The following is a 14,950-nucleotide window of genomic DNA, read 5'->3' as shown; positions in this document are numbered from 1 at the left end:
TTTTTTTTTTTTTTTTGTATTTTCTATCAGTAATTAATAGGTTAAATCGGTACTACTGAATTCAAAAAAAATTTCACAATAGTCTAGGGTTTAGTGGAGCAGGAAAATGCTCTTATAGTGGATATATTTGGGCTAGCACCAGTCCAAATCAGGATCACTGTAATGATGTGCAAAATGGTAGTTTGGGCTTAGTTTCCATAAACCAAAAATTTTCACTTTGTTACATGCCATGAGTGCCAAAGGCTATCTGTACAACTTCCTTATCTGTTGGCCTCTAAGCCCAATTTTTAAGTAAACAAGTCTGTTCTCCTATTATTCAGGGAATAATAGAAAATTCTCTGGGATTATCTTTAAAGTATTTCTCTTGACAGACTCTTTAATTCTAAAGTGATAAGACTCAATAAACAAACACCTTTCTACCAAGATAATTGCTAAGTCCGTTTTGGGACATGATGATTTCAGTCTACCCTGGGCTATCTATAAAATATATAATTACATGCTGGTCTAATGATGCAGCCAAAGGGTCTTAGCAGCTAAACTACTTTTGCCATCTAGCCTAAGACTCCACTTGAGCTAGAAATGTTGAGCAGATCCATTTCTCCCCTCTACATCAAAGCCAACTGTCAGTGGGGAATAGAAAAAAAGGATGAACTTCCAGGCATTTTATGGACTGGTGCTTAATAAAAAGAGTGCCTAGTAAAGTGCAAATGATAGAAACATGAATAATAAATGTAGTCCTTTTACAAGCTGACCTTAATTGGAAAAAGTACTCATGGGGACGGATGGAAGAGAAGAAAGAAAGGCAGCGTTTTGAGTGGATTTTTTGACAGCGAAGTTCCAAAGGGATGGGATGATGGAAGAGCCTGTTGCAAATTTTGATAGCCTCTCAGCTAACATTGCTCCTCTAAGACATTTAGCCAAAAACAGCAGCCCATGAATCAGTAATGAGTTAAGGTGAACTAGAACTAAATCTCCCAAGGGAAAAACAGTCCTGTAAGTAACTGGCATACTCCTTTATTCACAGGGCATGGCAGGAAACCAAAAGTGAAAGATTTCTCTGCTGTGTCAACTATGATACTTAGCAAACCCTAGAATAGCTCCCTGATTCTCCCCTAAAGCAAAGATTGGTATGCTAAGCTCCCTTATATAGAGTGTGAAATTCAACATCCCTTAAGTCTCAAGAATTATTCTACCCCAGTCTCAGCTTTAAACATCTTGTTAAGTCACACTGAAGTGTTGAAACATAAATGCGAAAGGACAAGCTCTCCAAATCTCTGATTCTCACAAATAGGAAAAAATAGATCGTCATCGGGCACTTCACAGTGTTCTTGAGCAAGCTCTCTGTTCTGGGCTTTATACACTTCACCCTAAAGTTCATTAAGCCTTGAAGAAGGGAAGGAAAATGTAAAGAAGTCGTCTGTGTTCCTTTAAATGGCCTTAGGGGGAAGACAAACTTTCTGTCCAATAATTGAGAGGGTAAAAAGCAACTTTACCAAGACGCAGGCAAAAACAAATCTTCCCTGATGAGAAAGTGTCCTTATTCAGCTCAGAGTTGGTATCCCTCACACTTGTTCTCTGATAGACTTTCTTTTTTTTTTTTTTGTAAGTTAAAATGATATATACATATTTATTTATTTTGAAGAATTGGCTCACACCATTATGGAGGCTAAGGAGTCCATGATCTGCCATCTAGACTTTCTAATTTATTCAGGATATATGAATGCTGTCATATTCTCCTATATATAGGTTGTGAAGAAGAGGATCTTGGATAGACATTTTGACTTCATATATTCCTGGAATGACATATTAACATCTTGTTAACTTAGTAGAAGTGAAACTCAACCAGAGTTTAAAGCTCTAAATATTTTTAAAGAGAATTTCTCCTAAATTGGGTGGATGGGAAGATGTGGATATGAAAAAAATGGAATAATTATGCTTGACCGTGAGAAATCTTACTGAGAAAGAAAAGGCTATAGTTCTTTTCCATTGAGGAGACAGATACTTCTTTAAGAATAAGAGATACAGATTCTGTAACATCTATTGGCTCCATAATTCTGAAACTCTTAAATTAATTATTCTACAATTTCCTTAAGTGAAGAACAGAGGTAAATAGGCTATAGAAAGCACTGAAAAAGGAAACAGAAAATACTGTCTTTTGCAAATTGAATTATTTAAAAATAGTTTCCAAATATAAAAATTAGAACTTTATCTACATTGAGTCATGGGGTTTTCTAATAAAGTGAAGCAAAGGGACTTTCTTTTCATTAACCTCTCCAAAAATAATAAGGCAGATCAATATCCTTGGATATAGAATATCAAAGCATTCAAACCACTTTTTAAACAGTGATAAGAGCCTTGGAATATATTAATATAAGAAGAAAAGGGCATAATGTTATTCTAAGCATCCAGCAAGGAATGCCTGTTTCAAAACTTGCAGACTGTAATTCTACCAGAAATAAAAGATATGGAGCATTTTTAATCAGAGGAAAACATGTCTTACCCTTAGAAACTCACCTGTCCTTTACTATTTCTGTTCTTCCCAATCCTTTGTTCTTCTAAGCAGAGAAACAAAAGTAAAAAAGCGTCATCCTGTTGGGGTCACAAGTAAAATAATGTAATTCATAAGCATTTCAGTACGAATGAGAAAAGCAGACCTACTTTAAAAACTATTATTATTTAAAAAGAAAAATAAAGAATTAGCTCCCAACATTTAATTTTTGTAAAGCGATTTTTTTTAAAAAAGAACAAAACCATAACAGGCAGAACATTGATGTATTTCTTACCCATGTATCTATTACAATGATTGTATTAAGTTACTCATGGGGTTGGCTAAAGGGGTTTATATGTAGATTGTCACTTAATATTTTCTTTTGTTCTTTGAAAATGTGCATGGAAGCCATATTATACCTTATTAGCGAATGAAAACATGAAAAATCTTGACCATCCTATCCCTCAACTCCTGGGATGACTTAGAGAACGTATAGAGATTGTATCCACACATTCAACTTGCTCTTAGTGGAGATACAGATTTTACATAAGACAAATAATCACAGAGAATAATTTTTTCCGTTTTTTGATTGTTTGATTGTCAGATCCATCAAACATAGGGCAAAGCTTCAAGTATCTTTGTTTATGAGATTCTTGGATAATTACATGAATGCATCCCTTACTGTGAATAATCAACAGATTGAAATATTTCCAATGAATGACACGAATTTTAGACATCTAAATCCTAAAAATTGCATGCGTTTAAGGTAGTCATTTTTGCCTGATAATCTTTCTGTTTAAAAAAAAAGGTACCACACTATTTTTTAAAGAACATGATAAATGTAAATTAAGCTGCTCTTGAAGACTTATTCCTGTCACCATGAATATCAGGTTATTATTTTTTGTTATCGTGGCAGTTGTAGTTGTAAATATTTTCTCATGTGTTCCTCATGGATCATAGGATTGAATGAATACTGCACCAGGATATAACCCTGAACTCAATTTGAGGGAGAACAAAACTAGCAACAAGACCCTTCACCAACATACAAAAAAAGAATGTATCTTCTTTTAAATTTTGTCTCTTAATGAAGATGGAATAAAGTATATACTACTCTTTGAGCTATTGGATAGTATCACGTGGTGACTTTTATAAAGAAATATACAATTAAATTTCAGGATTAAGCAAACATTTTTTTCCCGGCCTTTTAGAAAAAATAATCTTTGCTGTCCTTATCCTTGGAGTTGTCAGATATACTCAAGCATTATCTGTTATTTCTACATCAGCAACTGCTGGTATTATGAGCAATCTCTGCCTTTTTCAACCTACATTTTATCTCACTTGTGTTTCACATGTTGAATCGATATGAAGGAGCACTACTAAGCATTGATCATTTTGAGAACAGATAGAAATTATTATTAGTTATCATAATAAAATTTCTCTAATAGAAAAATGTACCATCATTGTTTGTAAATTAGCATTTTTGTTTTAATGCCATACCATTGAAAAATGAACATTTTTTAATATCTTAGAGATAGAAGGTCCATATATAACCTACAAAATGGAGAAACTTCCCTATGAAAATTATTTTGTAATAATACACCCTATTTTGAAAAATACCTTTCTATAAGGCTGGATACATTATAATATTATAGCATTAAAAAGTAAGATAAAGTTAAAAATACTAAAAGGGCCTGACTAGTCCTTCTGTTTATTAATTATTTCAGTGGTACAATCAACATATTCAATTAATTACAATTATCTTCATAATGTAATGTTAGGCATGCTGGGAAGAAAACAAATAAAATTTAGAATTCCTAGCTTTCAAACTCACTTATTTGTAGATCCTGAATATACAAAGATTTTTTTAAATTAAAAGAAAGCATTTGTAATGTAAAATAATAGAAATATAAGGTTAGTAATTATTAAGATTGGACAAGACCCAAGAATTTCAAAGAAATCACTGGGCTGGAGTAGTTAGAGAATTCATAAAGAATTCAGGGTTGATATTTCCCTTGAAGGATGGACTGGATTTGGTGGAAGATAAAAGGGGCATTTTAAGAGTAAAGATATGAAAAAGATGCAGTTATATATGTTAGCAGCATACAACATTTATTTAGTATAGCTAAGCTGATTTACTTAAAGTTTAAGCTGGTTTCTTTACAACACTTTCTACCATCATGTAAAATTGAATTTGGCATTGACAGGCAGCATCCCTACAACATACACATGCAGACATACACACACACACACACACACACACACACACATGCAAAAATGATTAATGAAATACAAGTTTTGGAAAATAATATTTCTCAATGCTATGTGCTATGTACACTGACATTTTTCCTCTCTTGTATTTCATTTTCTTAAAGTTGGTTACAATCCATTAAATTTAATTTATTATCTACATATGGATCAAAATCTCTACTTGAGTTGTTTTTTCTTACAGACACTTGACATTTAGTCAGACTTTATCTCTTATGCAAGAATTGGTGTAGATACTGATTTCAGGACACCTTTCCTTTAGGGAAAGAAATATACTGGTGCAACCTCTGCCCAGTGGAAGGACCTTTCTTTTCCACTGCTTTACAGAATCATCCTTAGTGAGACCAAGTTATGTGGGCAAGAACCTAGAGTTTTTCTTTCCTTGTCCATTGGGCAGAAGGAATCCCCAAAGGGGCCATAGAAGTGGGAGACAGGAGAACAGCAGTCCAGCAGGAATTGATCATTCCTCTTATTAAACCTTCTAAGTCTGCTTGTGACCAGATATATATATGTTATTTATTTCTTCTAGTGGATGGGTGTTGCTAGACATACCCTAAATATGGCCAGAGAGCTCATAATATGCCAAAATCATGCTGGCCAAGTCAGATCACATGATTATCTGATGTCCTGTGGATAGTAATTCAGTTTCTAGACTTAAAAGCAATCTGGAGTTATTCATCAAAAAGAGAATAGTTACTAGAGAGGTGGTGTTAAATGCCTTCCATCTGCCCATACAGATCCACTCTGCACCATCTACATTCTGCTTCCACGTCCCCTGACCCAGGTGAATTTCATCAAGGGCCCCCCTTGCCCTCTACTTCCCGTTGGCTCTAGCAAGTGAAGAGTATCACAAGGGAACAGAAGAACGGAGGGAAGAGAACTTTGGTTCCATAGCTGTATCTCTTAAGTTCTTGGTACCTATCGGGAAGAGTCTCTCTTCTCTCCCCTTCTCTTCCCTTCCCTTCCCTTCCCTTCCCTTCCCTTCCCTTCCCTTCCCTTCCCTTCCCTTCCCTTCCCTTCCCTTCTCTCCCCTCCCCTCCCCTCCCCTCCCCTCCCCTCCCCTCCCCCCTCCCCCTTCCCCTCCCCTCCCCTCCCCTCCCCTCCCCTCCCCTCCCCTCCTCTTCTCTCTCTCTCTCTCTGTCTCTCTCTCTCCCTCTCATCCTGATTGTATTTCTAGTATGTATTTCTAGTATCTTCTCCCTCCTTACACTTCTTTGTGCACAGAAGAAGTAAACAGCACTCCTGGTTACTGCTGTTTCTGGGCATCACATTTATAAATAGCCCTTTGATTAAACTCTTTATTTGAGCATGCCATCTATTACCTGCTAGGACTGTGACTGACATAGGAGTGTGATTTACTTTGAAACTCTAAAATATTCTGCTAATTATCTTTTTTGGGGGCTTTCCGGTAAAAGTGAAGTACCATGCCTACCAAGGAAAAGAAATCCTTCCTCATGTGGTGTGCTTTTAAGATTAGCAAGCCCACATCAACTCAGAGCTAATTGCCCCCTCCTGGCCTGATTAGCAGAGTTTCTCCACTTCCTGCTAGGATAAAAGAGCTGATTTTGATGGAAACTTCAGTTGAACTTCTAGCATTCTAGATTCCAAGCTTTGCAGAATCATTGGATCTGCCAGGTCACACAAGACAAGAGGAAAATCTACTTTTACCAACTGGAGTGCCTGCTTCTGATTTGGGACTCATTCAAATGTGTAGCTTTTCAGATACAGGTAAGTAGGGCAATTAAGACCTCAAATACTGCATATGTTCCCTCCAAAATCCAAGGGGGCCTATGAGATAATGTACTTTCTTTCCATTGTTAGGGTTTGTAAAGTCCATAATTTGTTCTTCATTTTGAAGGGGATATCTTCACAAGTCCCCACTCATTGTACCCAGGAAAATTTACTATGGTGACTGATATTGTGGGTGATAGCACAAACTTTGAATATACAAATGAAACTTTTCCATTTAAAGGAACTGAATTGCAGGAAGATACTTCTTTAACACCCAATCCTACAAACTTTATATTACATCTGAGTATAATACCAGATATACTCCTAGATTTACCTTGTGGTCAGCAGGGGGATGAAGATCCTCATGACAGTTAAGGAAGATTAGATGAGGAAGATGCATAATCATAAATCAGCATACTTCAAAAATGCTCTTTGAAAAGGGTAGCCATAAGTATATGAGAAAAGACCTACTAGCAAAATATTTAGAATTTATAAAGACGTTTCAGTATTCATCTAGGGGAAGAAAGCATCAAAGATCTATAACAGAATCATAATGTTCGTCCTGGAGAGCAAATTACTATGGTTCTTCACTTTGGGTGTGTTACTTTTGCCATTACTTAAAAGAGAAATACCAAAACCCGCAATTGCTTTTGCACCAACCAAATAAATATGAAGTTCTGTTGACTATTGTGAAAGTCTTCATTTGTAACACGCTTCTTTATTTTTGCAAGATTTAACTCCTGCCATTTGCACATTATCTTACCAATCCAATCTAGAATATTTATTCTTTCCAACTTAAGTCATAGCAGCATGCTGCTGTAAATGCTGTAAAACTTTACAATATCTGGAGGTATGTTGAGGGAGCCGATGAATTAGATTGTGACATGGAGTCAAAACATTAGTGTTTTCTGTGTCTAGGGTAAAAGTGAAGTACCATGCCCACCAAGAAAAAGAAATCCTTCCTCATGTGGTGTGCTTTTAAGATTAACAAGCCCGCATCAACTCAGAATTAATTGCCCCCTCCTGGCCTGATTAGCAGAGTTTCTCCACTTCCAGCTAGGATAAAAGAGCTTATTTTGATGGAAACTTCAGTTGAATTTCTAGCATTCTAGATTTCAAGCTTTCCAGACCAAAAAAGAATAACCAATAAGGGAAGTTCTGATTTATTTAGAGAATCATCACTCTATTGTCTCATAGCAGAGATGAAGGGAGAGATTCTGAGGTGTACTCAGGAGAAGAATGGGCAAGATGTGAATAATTGCTCTTACCTAGCATGCCTGAAATCTTTGACTGCCTTGCCTTTATATTGAGGTTAAATCTCTCTGGCCATCTAAGGTATTTTTTTTTTAGTAATATTGGGGTTCGGTTTTCATCAATTAAAAATGAGGAAACTTGACTAGAGGTAGAAAATTGAATTCAGACTTTATGGTGAATTCATCCTTATCAAGAAATTATAACATATCCCAAATAAGATTCCATCCTCTTAGAAATTTCATTCTCCAAAATCTACTTGAACAAATACAATTCTATGTTAATTATATAGATTATGGTGATTAATTCCTGAAAATCTCTTTGGGTATATTTCCTTTTCCAAATTCTGATTATGCATTTCACCCCATAGACTACTATTACTAGTTTAAATTCATTAACTAATCCATGCTTTCCTTTAGTCAACATGTTTATTAAATGCTCAGCACTTTATAGATTCTGGGAATGCAGGAAAGAACAAAATTGACAAAAATCCGTGTTCATGGAATTTACATTTCTGTGGGGAACACAGAAGACAGTAATGCTTTGTTTATCTACTGCTGCATAACAAACCACCTAATGGTTTAAAACAGCAATCATCTTATTACTCCCTGATTCTCCCAGTGGTTTGACCAGACTTCTTGTGGTGGTTCTTTTGCTTTATGAAATGTCAGCTTGAGGGGCAGGGAGGTCTCCATCACATGTCTAACTTCTTTGTGGAAATAGTTGAAAATTGGACTTGGGTGGGATACTGAATGGCTAGGTCTCTTTCTTTCTCCATGTAGTCTCTTCCCACATGGCATCATCTGTCTCTCCATGGTCTATATGCCAGGGTAACCAACCATTTTATGTGGCAGCATAGAACTCTCTAAAGCACACAATTGGAAGCCACCAAGCCTTCTTCAGGTTTAGGCCAGGAACTGACCCCACACTATTTCTGCCACATTTTAATAATTAAATCGAGTCCCAGGTCCAGCCTAGATTTTAGGAGAGGTGACTACATAAGAAAGTGAATCTTGGGAGGTATAGTTAATCAGAGGACAAGTTTTGGAAAAAAGTATACAAAAAAGTAAAATGTATGTTGGATGGTGGTAAATACAATAGAAAGAAAGCAGTGAAGAGTAATGCATAGTGTTGGGCAAGGGTTGGAATTTTAAATGCAGTAACCAGGCAAGGCCTCCTGAAGCAGACAAATGCCAGTGATCAAAAGCCTGGCGGAGGCAAGGGAGCAACTCATGCAGTTACCTGGGGAAAAGAACATTTCAAGCAGAGAGAGCCATGAGGGCAGCGAGTGCAAAAGCTGTGAGATGGAAGTTTCTAGCAAATTCCAGGAATAACAAGGAGCTGGTGAATGAAGTAAAGAAAGCAAAGGAAAAAAGGAGGAAGAGATCATCAGAGCAATGAGAAATGAGGCCCCATCGAGGTTTGGGTGCTAGAGGAATCATTTTATTTTTCTTGTGAGAGACACTCCTTCCTCATGCAAGGGACGCAAAGTAGGAATGTTGATGAGAGGTTTGGTGGTTCAGGTTTTCTGGTTCCTAAAATCCTTACTAATAAAACTCCTAAACAGCTTATATCCCATTATTATCCTCAAGATTCATGTAAGATATGTGTCAATTCACCTTATCAAATTTAGCAAGCAACATGATTCATTTCTGAGTTTGGTTTTCATCAACCTCCATCCTATGACAGCTGTCAAAAGAAAGGCATAGGGCATGGTGACAGGAAGGCTCTAGATTTTAGTCCATGCCTCAAGTTGAAAATTTTAACATTGAGCACATCATTTTCTTGTTTATCCATCTATTGCAACAACTACTAGTTCAGAAGAATTTTACCCTTAGTATCCCAGGCAGTCCAGTCAATAACGTTATTTACCGGCTCTCCACTATATATCAATAGCCTCTTAATTTCTCAGCTTAAAATATTAATATCAGTCCTATGGCTTTTTTATGACATATTAACTCAATAATTAATTCCATTCTCCACCCTTATGCTTTCGCATTCAGCATTTTTTGACTGCAAGCAATAGAAACTGCTATTCTCAAACTGAAGTTTGTGTGTGTGTGTGTATAAAGAATTTTCCTAAAAGGATATTAGGTGGCTCACAGAATTGAGTAGAGAGCCGAAGGAGGGATAGAAGATCAGGAACATTGAGAAAGATAAAAGACACATGTACTTTGAGCATCTCAGCATCTCAAGAATTTTTCGCATGACTCAGTTCCAATCAGTTTTGGTCCCTGTGTGTCTTTGCATTCTTGGGATATTCCTCCTGAGAAAGCAACTCTGGTTGGCCTAACTTGGACTGTGTGGCACCTCTGTTGTCAAAACTTGATGGTCTTCATATTGCCAGCTGTATTGGTCTGTTTCTCACGCTGCTAATAAAGACATACCCGAGACTGGGTGATTCATAAAGGAAAGATGTTTAATGGACTCGCACCACATGGCTAGGGAGGCCTCACAATCATGGCAGAAGGCAAAGGAGAAGCAAAGGCACTTCTTACATGGCAGAAGGCAAGAGAGCATGTGCAGGGGAACTCCCTTTTATGAAACCATCAGATCTCATGAGACTTATTCACTATCATGAGAACAGCATGGGAAAACCCACCCCCATGATTCAATTACCTCCCACCAGGTCCCTCCCATAATAAGTGGGGATTATTACAATAAAGGTGATATTTGGGTGGGGACACAGAGCCAAACCAATCAGCAGCCCATCAGAATCAGACAGAAATGGATTAAGTAGGGCAGTTATTCAAAGAAAGGCACACTTGTAGAAATAAAAATGAAATATTAAAAATGAAGTATTAACATATTAAACATTAAATTATTTTAAATATTCAATATTAAAATATTGAACAATAAGAAATAGTAGAAAGTACACATTGACATGAGTCAATGTCTGTCCTGTACAGAAATGTGAATGCAAAGAAAAGGAGCTTATTAGGCAATGAAGAGTTATTAGTATTTCTACTAAGACTGAAGTGAGTGACAGTACTTACACTTGAAGAATTTTAGTCTGTCGCCTGGAAGTGGCTTATAATATAAATTGGAATAGTGAAGCACTTAAGATGGGAAGGCAATTTAGGAAGTTATTGGAATTTTCCAACTGAGAAATAATGAAAGCCATTTGGATTTGTCATAGATTTTGCCTCTGGCTACCCAATTATTTTCTCACTCGATTATTGCTTTTTCTCTGCTTCCATCACTGTTGCCATACTATTTTCTTTGTGATCCAAGGAGATCTGACTTAATAACACATTTTGCTTCATGCATTGGGGGCCTAACGTCATACAAAGTGGATACTGCTCAGAGAGTAAAGCCGATTTCGAGAGCTGACAAGTTGTCATAAACTTCCTGGTGTCCTGCTTCCATATCCCTCCATTCCCATTAACATAAATCAGGTCACCCAGACTAGAAGACTCAGTCACAGTATAAGCTTTTTGAACCATCCTCTCCTCAGTTATTTAAAATGATCTGATTTAATGGAAAATTCAGCATCAAGCCAGTCTTACTTCTGTCATGCTCACATTGTGCCCCAGGTATAAGAATTAGGGTCATGTGTTATACCTGAGAGAGTTTCCAGCTTATTACCCTTTTCTACTCTGTCTTTAATTAACTTTCTTATATTCAGCCCAGTATTCTTTTTTTTTTTTTTTTTTTTTGAGACGGAGTTTTGCTGTGTCACCAGGCTAGAGTGCAGAGGCACGATCTCAGCTCACTGCAACCTCCTACTCCCTGGTTGAAACTCAGCCCAGTATTCTAATCCTTGTAAGACTGGACTCTGTTTTTTCTTTTAATTCTCCTCCCCTCAGGTACCGTCACCAGCTCAGGGGCAGGTTTATTCTGAATCCCTTACCAGTTCTGGACAGACTTGTGTGATGCAAATTTTATCTCCAGGTTTTAAGGTATATCTCTGCTGTATTTTTGCCTGATCTTAAATACCTGCTGCCATGTCCTCTGGGTTACATTTTACTTCTTGTTGGACTTCCTTGATATCAGCTTCTGGGCAACTTCTGGCTACTACTCCTCTATCTTCTAGGTGCTGGGTTCTGGGTTCTGTCTGCTCTGCTGGTCTTTCCTCCTACAGTACTGTCTGAAACTCCGTCTCCTCCCTCCTAGCCTACCTTTCTTTTCCTTCCTTTTGGCAACTTTCATCCCTTTGTAGAGCTCCCTACTTCCAGATATAAGCTGTTCTGAATCTTCCCTAACTACTTGAATTTATCTCCTTCATCTTCAGTTGTGTGCTGAGATAGGGAATTTATTTTAATGGAATGAAAATGGACAAAAGAGAGAGTAAAGAAAAACAGAAAAAAGAGATGTAAAAATTATTAATCTTGTCCACACATGCAACAATAGGAACCATTTACCTAAGAATCCTAGAGATACATAATACTAATTAATAGCTGGAGTTCAATGGAGACTTTTGGAGAACTAATTTGATAGAGAGGGGGTGGGACTTGCTAAAACCAAACTACTAGTTGTAACGTAGGAGTTCTGAGCAGTTTTTGCTCCATGACCCGCTTTGGCAGTCTGGAGAAACCTACATACCCTTCCACAGAATAGTGTTTTTAAATGCTGGAGCTAAATTATATTGGATTATAAATTATTTCAATGACATTGAAATAGAGTTGTCACCATATTAAGAAAACAAATTTTTGATAAGGAAATATTTTGCTTCACTATTAACACATGAAATGACAGGGTCTAGAATTACTGAAAGTAGTGATACATACAGATGGTACTTTTATATATATTTGTGAAAACTGTAACAAGATAATCTGCAACTTCTAGGTATGAAAAAAATAAAAAATACCGTCGTGGTTTATTATCCACTTTTGCAATGGAAGAAAATGTTGAATCTCAGTTTAGTTAGAGATGAGTGAAAATAAGCATGTTTCTCCCCGCTGCTTAAGTTATGTGCCCCAAATTCATTTCAGGTACCCATTAATTAAGAGCCCTGTTCTAATGAAGGCCACAAGCATAGGCAAGACTAGAGAGGTGTAATGCATCTATGTCAATTGCACACTGTAGTGGTCCTACTCACTACGTTTTCAGACAGGGGCCTGCCTTTTTTTCCCCAAACACTAGCCTGTCTTCCATGCCAGGCTCCAAATATACCACTTTCTTTTCTCCTTAGTGCTGTTGGTTCTTCTGTCCTCTTTGCACTAGATTAACCACAGTGTTTTGTTCCAATTCTTTTTTTTTTTTTTTTTTTTTGAGATGGAGTTTCCCACTGTCACCCAGGTTGGCTTACAATGGCACAATCTCAGCTCACTGCAACCTCCACCTCCAGAGTTCAAGCAATTATCCTGCCTCAGCCTCCTGAGTAGCTAGGACTACAGGTGTGCGCCACCATAACTGGCTAAGTTTTGTACTTTTAGTAGAGATGGAGTTTTGCCATGTTGGCCAGGCTGGTCTTGAACTCCTGACCTCAAGTGATCCACCTGCCTCGGCCTCCGAAAGTGCTGGGATTACAGGCTCTTCCAATTCTTTAGCCAGTTTCCTTTATACTCATTATTCTGTGTTATATATTAATTTAGTTGTCAACAATTTTGTGCTCTAAAAGGGTATGTTAAAATCTCTGTTCAGGCTAGATTTCATAATCCAATCTCCATCTGACAATTCTTACACTTTACCATCTAATTGCTTAATTCTCAATTCTTAATTCTCAGTTGAACATTTCTCATGTTCAACCTTTTTAATATATAGAAAGTTAGTTACAATTATATATTATGCACATTTGCAGATGTGACAACTTCTGGTGAGTGGACATTAATAACAGTAAATAATAATATTTAAAAATACTTTTCCTTTCCTATAAATCAAATTCTATAATAAATTTCAAAAATATAGAACGCTTTGAAAACAATAATAATAATAACTTTATTGAGTGCCTACTAGATTCAAAATTCTGTTATAAGTACTTATTGTGGATTATCTCCTTAATTCTAATAACAATTCTGAGATATGAGGGCTAATAAAAGCTTCATTTTATAGTTAAGAAAACTAACATGCAGAGAGGTTAAGTAACATGTCCGAAGACACTCACAACAGAAGAACATAGGAATTGTATCAATAATAACATCTGAGTTGCTTTTCCACCCACCGTTATGTGAAATAAAAATTATATAAACTCAAAGCTATGTAAATATATACTATAGTAATTAACCATATTTAAATCAAGACCACTGGACTCCATTCTGCTATTCACATATAAATTATTAGGTTGAATAACAGCTATAAAACACAGAATAAGAAAATGTATCTTCCAATGCCCTTAAGTAGGTAATATGTACAAATATCAACCTTCAATTGTATCTGTGCAGTAACTTCCACATTAATATGCCTTAATGCATACATTAATAGCAGCTACGAATTTTGCCATATTATATTTTCTGTTGTACTTTTTGTTTGTACTTTGTTATAAACATGTTTATATTCTAGTTTTTAAATATAAAGGAATTGTCTTCACTTCAATGATAAGGCAAAAATCATGAATTATTTTACAATAAAATAACAATGATTATTTGTTTTATTAGGTTAATTCAAGGATTGGAGACTAGGGAAACAAGATAAAGAAAAACTACCTACAAATTATAAATGAGAATTAGATTCTTAGTGGAAGCTCTGCCCTTGTTTCTTTCTCTTTTTTTATTCATTTCTTTTTAATGGATCTATCAAAATCAAAGTATATTAGGAAAAACCTGATAACTCCTCAATATTTTCTTGAGATAATGTTAATATTTTTATGTATATTCTTCCAAAATATTCCTCGTGTACACATATATTCAGTGGCCCTGAAGTATGCACCCAACTCGGATTGGAGCGGGACATTCTGCGAGATCCAGCCAAGTCATCCCTGTTCACACTGATTCACATCTTAAATATGAATCTATCTTCTCTGCTACCCTCATTATTCAAGGGCTCATAGAATTCCTGGTTTATTGACAATGCTTATAATATTGCCTCAAAAAACGGACACAATTCTCAGCAAAAAACAACAGGCACTACAATGGGTGAATCACCACAGGATTCAATAGTCCTAAAATATATACCATTGTCTGAAGCTGTTCATCCAATAGAAGCTTGTAATCACTTTTTAAAAGCTTAGTTAAGGTGTACACTTAGGGAATATACCTGTGGAGTTTTAGCACAGAATTCTACGACATTTAAGGTGCCAGGTTTAGCAAATAAAATACAAGATGCGCAGTTGAATTT

This window comes from Pongo pygmaeus, chromosome 6, assembly GCF_028885625.2.
Source record: "Pongo pygmaeus isolate AG05252 chromosome 6, NHGRI_mPonPyg2-v2.0_pri, whole genome shotgun sequence".
Lineage (NCBI taxonomy): Eukaryota > Metazoa > Chordata > Mammalia > Primates > Hominidae > Pongo > Pongo pygmaeus.
This window is presented reverse-complemented; position numbering follows the sequence as displayed.